The following is a 7,532-nucleotide window of genomic DNA, read 5'->3' as shown; positions in this document are numbered from 1 at the left end:
AAAATGCATGAAAAATGTATGAAATGTATAAGTTTTATTTTGAAACAAACGTACGCAATTTGCACAATAATCTTAGATCTACAATTTCAACTCCAAGTTCACGCTTGTGCGAATGATTTTGAAGAAAGATTTCTGTGAATATGGATGGTGGTAAGTAAACTGTTTTGAAGTACACCATTCGTAGCTACTCTCGTCTTAGATCTGATGATTATTGACTCTTAAATTAACGTCTTATTTTTATTATATTTTTAATGCAAAAACACATTAATTTGTGAATAACGCAAGTATGCAAACTTCAATACATTTAATGTTTACAGATTGCATAAATGTCTAGCGATTTTAGGGACTTTAAGATCGAAAGGCAGAGGAGTACAAACTTTTCTAAAGAGGTTCAAAATCCTATAAAATACGTACAAGAATCATACCTACTTGTATCTTTCATCTCGTGACTATGCGTGCTCGAATTTGACATTTAAGTGTATATACTCATATATAATTGAATAAGTTATTTTTCAAAGGGAATAGGGAATATATTCTATTATATTTACATAGAATATGTCCGTTTTTAGGAAGATCGATTCAATTGGACACTATTTTCTGGAAACATACAATTCTACAAAATGTTACGATATATCATATAGTATTCGTTACTTGGACCTTTGATACGTTAACTATCTACTCCAAGGTGTTGAAATTCGAGTGCGTATTTTTGAGGGTATACATATATACAGTATATATATACAGTATACAGTATATATACAGTATACAGTAATATATATACAGTATACATATCTGTAGATAGATATATCTTTTGCTGTTTAGGTTTTCAATGAGGTGATTATGTATTCAATATATTTTATCATGTGTTTGGGTAAAATTGTGCTACTGAAGTAAAACAACATCGACAATAGGTGCATATAAGGCGTAAAATTCAGAACAGTTCAGGCAAAGAAGAGATTTAAAGGAAACTATCAGCTTGTAACCGGAAATATCGATAGAGAACTGAAAAAGAAAAAAAGGCACAGAGCAAGGTATTGTATGGATGTGGAAGAAAAAGCAAAGAATGCAAGTTTTCGAAATGTAGTGCTACAGAAGAATGTTGTTAATTAGATGGATGTATAAGATATCAAATGAAAAAATATTAAAAATGTGGGCAGAAAGAAAATGAATCATAATGAAGACAATTTTTGAAAGAAGAGAGAGGCTGATTTGACACAGAATGATTTAGGATTTATTATTTAGATTTCTGGGCTTTCCGCATCTAAGGCCATGTTTGAGGGATGATGTCCCTCGGCGAGCACACTATCCGGGGAAAGGGGAGGAAGGAAGCGGCCTGGGACCTATAAGTTAGGTACCACCCCGGCATTTGCCTGGCGTGAATGAGGAAAACCCAGGAAAACCTCATTCAGCGTGGCTGGCCTGAAAAAGCGTGTTACACTTTTTCGACCGAGTGACCCCACCGGGAATCAAACCGCTAGCGACTACGCTACGCGGGGCCACATTGACGCAGAATGAGTCATCAAGAATAAGGCCGTTTGCTATGGACGGAATGATGGAAGGAAAAATACTAATTGGAAGGTCAAAATTGAAAAAGGAATTAAACAGTACAAGATGTAGGAAGAAAGAAAAAAAAAGAAACGAGTACTAAGGCTTAAATAAAGAAGAATTAAACAATACAAGATGTAGGGAAGAAAGAAAAAAAAAGAAACGAGTACTAAGGCTTAAATAAGGAAGAATTAAACAGTACAAGATGTAGGGAAGAAACAAGAAAAGGAAACGAGTACAAAGACTCAGTTAAGAAAAAAATAAACAGTACAAGATTGGGAAGAAAGAACAAAAGGAAACGAATACTAAGGCTCAGCTAAGAAAGAATTATAAGTTCAGAATAGAGAAGGGACTACGAGTGCCACAAAAGTCATCGATAACTTATTTAAGAGGTCTTTCAAATAGGGCAAAGGTAGATTAAGCTCGAAGGAAAAAGCGTGAAATCAACGTAAACGGTTATTTCTCAGAAACAGTTTTGCCGATTTGAACCAAAATCGGCATAAGCGTCATTGCAGTTAGGAGATGGTCTTTTAAATTTAGTTAAGATCAGTTGAACCCTACGGCCACTCTTCAAGGACAATTGTATAACCTGAGAAATGTATGAAAAATGACCTGAAAATATAAATAATAATAATAATAATAATAATAATAATAATAATAATAATAATAATAATAATAATAATAATAATAATAATAATAATAATAATAATATTATTATTATAAGACACCTGGTAGGGCTCAAAGACAAGGATTGGTCAAAAGAACAAAAAGGGAAAACTGGCGGATCATAGTTAAACGATTGATCCTTGATATATCTTTCGTGCTTGAAAGGCTCATTACTGTATTTTTGTTTAGTTAAGTTAGTGTCCTCTTTTTAGCACCGAGACGATGTGAGACTAGGATTTATAATTTCAAGTGGAAATGGAATCACCGTTATCCTTTCAATCCAATAGAACCCGGAACCAAGTACACCAGGCCCTCGTTAGCCACTAGATCAGAGGGCGTCGAGCAAAAGGGGGCTATTAAACTCGAACCAACTAATAAAAACTGTACTCAAACTCTGGCATTATTGCAAAGACCATGTAAAGAAAAGCTGGATACTTTTGTTGCTAACTGTACAAATTGAGCAGCTATGAAGTAAACCTTCGTAACTTGTTTTTCATTTATTGATTAATCATTAAAATAATATGCAGTAAATTGACGTATCAATTAGTACATTCTCGTGAGCGTCTTTATTCGAAGACATACTTAATGACATTACGTAAACTACTGTTATTTATTTATTTATTTGTTTATTGTTATACTGCAGTGGAGGATATTCTGACACGCAATTATTGATACTAACTGTGCGTGTTGAATCATGCATAAAGACATCAATAACCGTTTCCAGGAAAAACCAATTCACTCTTTAGAGTGAGACATGTTTATGTTAAATTAAGCAAAAGAATAACAGCTGGTGATAAACTTTAAGTACTGCTTCAGGGGCGTCATTTACGGGAAGTACAAGGATAAATTGAACCTAGTCCTGAGTTTGAGAATATACATATTGATCAGCAGTACAGTAGGTTAACGTACTATTGGACAAGAATTTTAGGAATGATCAAAAAACTGCATCAAAAGATTGCGATCTTTGCATATAATTAGATTTTAGATCAGGGGCCACAAAATTTTTGAACGACCAATAAATCGAGTTTTCGTAGTTTTTACGGAATAAACCCATCATGCTGAGTTGAGTGATACTTTGGGTTTGGCTACACTATATATATAGTTATCCAGATATAAGGCATACAAGAAAATTTTTTATTGAAATGTATTGAACTTTTAGAATCAGGGGCCCTGAAAATTTTTGAACGGCACCTAAATCGAGTTTTTTTTTCTTTTTGGAATAAGCACATCATACTGAATTTAATAATAGTTTGCGTTTCACTACGCTATATGTAGTTGTTTGATGTAAGGCATATAAGAAAAGTTTTGATTGAAATATATTGGAGTTTTTGGATCAGGAGCCACAAAAGTTTTTTAACAGCCCCTAAATCGAGTTTTCGTACTTTTTACGGAATAAACTCCTCACACTGAGTTAACTGATAGTTTAGGTTTGGCTACACTATATATATAGTTATCCAGATATAAGGCATACAAGAAAAATTTTTATTGAAATGTATTGAAGTTTTTGAATCAGGGGCCCTGAAAATTTTTGAACGGCACCTAAATCGAATTTTTTTTTTTTTTTTTTTGAATAAGCACATCATACTGAGTTTAATGATAGTTTGCGTTTCACTACACTATATGTAGTTGTTTGATGTAAGGCATATAAGAAAAGTTTTGATTGAAATATTGGAGTTTTTGGATCAGGAGCCACAAAAGTTTTTAACAGCCCTAAATCGAGTTTTCGTATTCTTTTACGGAATAAACTCATCACACTGAGTTAACTGATAGTTTAGGTTTGGCTACACTATATATATAGTTATCCAGATATAAGGCATACAAGAAAATTTTTTATTGAAATGTATTGAAGTTTTTGAATCAGGGGCCCTGAAAATTTTTGAACGGCACCTAAATCGACTTTTTTTTTTTTTTTTTTTTTTTTTTTACAATAAGCACATCAGACTGAGTTTAATGATAGTTTGCGTTTCACTTCACTATATGTAGTTGTTTGATGTAAGGCATATAAGAAAATTTTTAATTGATACATACTGGATCTTTCGATCCAAAAACGGGAACTTATTTTTAAGCAGCCGACAGTAGGAAACACCATGCAGCTAACGACGAGATTCATCTGTAGCACAAGTATACAGTAGTGTAGGGAATATACTGGCACCTAGAGAGTGTGGTTTTGCACTACGTATGAGCTGTACGTACAGCAAGACGCTAGAAATAAGAAAAGAATGTTGATGGAAACTATTATCGTACCAGGGACCCCACACTCCAAAGGGGCGCGCTCAGCCACTTTTATTTTTTAAAAAGAAAAGAATCTTACAACTTCATATTTACCAAGAATTAGCAGTCACACGAAATAACATGATTGTAAATGGAACACTCTCACTTTAACTGTCAGTTTATTGAAAATTTCCTCTGATTGTTAAACTATAATAAATTTATTTGTAGTGGAAAGTTTCTTTAAAACTGCTAGTACAAAACTTGGATTGAGTATAGCCTGCTCCCCCAGTGATTTTTGAAGAATCATAGTGATTCTAACGTTTCATTTTAGTTCACAATGAATCGGAATCGCATGTTATAAAAATTTAAGATGTAAATCTTGTGATAAGGAAGCTTTAATATGAGTAGTATAGTAGTTAGTAGCAATAGTAGTAGTAGTAGTGGTAGTTAGAAGCAATAGTAGTAGTAGTAGTAGTTAGTAGCTTTAGTAGTAGTAGTAGTGGTAGTTAGAAGCAATAGTAGTAGTAGTAGTAGTAGTAGTAGTAGTAGTTAGTAGCAATAGTAGTAGTAGTAGTTAGTAGCAATAGGTAGTATTAGTATTAGTAGTAGTAGTAGTTAGTAGCAATAGTAGTAGTAGTAGTAGTTAGCAATAGTAGTAGTTGTAGTAGTAGTAGTAGGAACGGGATAGAAGCCCCGCAGGGGTTGGTTGGGTTCTGTTCTCGATATTATTATTATTAGTAGTAGTAGTACCGGTAATAGTAGTGATTCTTCCAGTTCCGGTGACAAAGAACTGGAGGAAGCGGGCTATACACAAGCCCAAAACTTCCTTGGTTTAGTTCAGCCAATTCTCTTAGGTTAAGTGGTTTTAATCACTTTTAACTTTTAAGATAACACCAAATTTCAACTCATAACGTGCTAACAATAACCAATCTTCTGTACTTATAAACTTCTACTACTCTTTATTTGTTTCCACAAATGGTACACTTTAAATTCTGTCATAACATCATACTTCCCAATTATTAACATTTCACAAGTCTATTAAACTCTAATATCTCTTCTTCAAACCAACTAAACTTTTTCTACATTCATAATTCAACAACCTAAACTTTACTCTGTTTTTCAAATCAATAACTAAACTGCACCTAGCAAAATAAACATCTCTTTTCTTCTTTTTTTTTTTTTAGCTGGTGCCTTATTATTTTCTAAACACTTCTAAGCTATTTCTGTTAACTAATTTCCTACTCCTAACAAAAACATACTTTGCATCCCTGATGGGATATAAACTCAAGACCTCTGGAGAAGAGTCGGATTTAATGTTTTGTCACTCCTAGGCCCGAATTTGTAGTTTTAAGAGAGAGACGGTTTTCTCATCTCGTGTTATAAATTTTGTAAAAGTCATCTCTCGTCTGAATTCTCGAGGAATTCTTTCCGGCCTCGTCTCAATTTTCGGAAAGTTTTTGTCCTGTCATTTAAAAAGTATTCTCGTCTTTTTTTCGTAAATATAAGTACAAAATATAAGCCCTGATTTTTTCTTAACTTTTTTTTTTGTTTATTAGCCTTTACAATGTGGGAGATTTTATTGGGATACCCTGCAGTAATAAAAATTCCTGGCATCTAGCCTACCACTCTAGCAAAATCTGAAATGATGCTACTCATTGTAAATAACTATCGTATCATTATTCAGTTATTCAGTGGCGCAAATAGCGTCCTTAATCTTGGAAAATAGTATCCCAACAAAGAATTTACTTTATCATTTCAATAATATAGTAAATTTCTAACATAGTACCGCTTTAAGAAGGACAATACGTGGAATTTGTGAAACACAGTGCTAAGTCACACTATGTTTTTTTTTTTTTAAAAATGCTCCACTTATCTCACATTCGTTTCCTGCCAACGAATCTCCTGCTCTAGATTAAGAAACATATTCACTCTTTACTACTGCAAAGTAAATCTTCAGTATAACTTTATTTGTTTATATAGCACCACTTTTTCTCGCACGCATTCTGACACTATTTATACTGTATTAGCTTCCGCCATGTTGTTCCGATACGTTATGTTAACGATAGGTTGTCTATGCTGAAATGTTTACGATCATACTTATAGGGACAACACAAATTTAACAGCACTTGTGCTGTTATTTCTTAATATTATGTTATTTCTAAATATCATAATCAAATTTAAAAACTTTTATTCAGTACTATTGTTCTGCGCTGACATCCTTATTTTGGTCCAAGACGTTAATATCATCCATTAGTATTATTAATTTCTGTTTCCCTTCCTCTTTCTCCTTCCATAATATATTCGATCACAGTGATGAACGTTTTTTTCTAGGATGGAACCAAAGAACAAAAGGAATAATTTTAACTAGACCAATATGATTATTTAAAACACCATGAATGTATTTTTCATTCAAAATTCTTGTAATACTTAAAGAGCATTGAAATATTATAAAAGAGAATGTGATGAATGAAATTGAATCAGTCGTTTGAGAAGCGCGACTTGTCAGGAAAAAAAAATTATCTTCATTTTATGATTTTCATAGTATCTGCAACAGTAATTTCAGCGATTTCAAGGCAAACCCGAATTGTGTGATGTATAGAAAGCGTCCCTAAGGAATACTGAAATGTAAAAAACCAATAGGAATCCGACAAGTGCAGGGCAGAAAACATTTTTCTTTTCATTGTGCCGAAAATAGAGATTCGTGGGCAAGTAAAGTCAAATTTGTCAAACAATTGATTCAATTCTGAACGCATTTCGAGAAGTTCCTCATAATATAGTTTGAGTTGAAATGAAGTTAAATTCTCATCGGTCAGCCTGCTTCTAATAGAACTCTTTCCAAGTTTCGTTATAGGGTACGATATTATGAATATATAGGATGTCTAAAAAGGAATGCATCCTTTTCAAAAAAAAATATTCTCGGGCCCCTTGATATACCAAAATATACCTTTATATACCAAAGGGAAGGTAATATCAGTATAGGCGTCCTTCGTGACCTGGTATATATCTGGTCGATAGTCAATTTCCTGCCATGTTTGGGGGGCGCGGTAGCTCAGTGGTAGAGCGTTAACCTCCGGTGCTTGGAGTCCCTGGTTCGATCCCAGCTCGCGCCG

General features: G+C 33.5%; 1 non-coding gene across 1 annotated transcript; it reads left to right on the top strand.

Annotated features, from left to right (window-relative positions):
• The first annotated feature begins 7,460 nt into the window (after positions 1-7,460).
• On the top strand, positions 7,461-7,532 carry TRNAR-CCG (transfer RNA arginine (anticodon CCG)). Its single transcript has one exon. It is a non-coding gene; the product is annotated as a tRNA-Arg (tRNA).

The sequence above is a fragment of the Thermobia domestica genome, chromosome 3 (genome assembly GCF_964235325.1).
Source record: "Thermobia domestica chromosome 3, izTheDome1.hap1.1, whole genome shotgun sequence".
Taxonomy (NCBI): Eukaryota; Metazoa; Arthropoda; class Insecta; order Zygentoma; family Lepismatidae; genus Thermobia; species Thermobia domestica.
The sequence above is the reverse complement of the archived record's forward strand: the minus strand, read 5'-3'. Positions and strand labels throughout refer to the sequence as shown.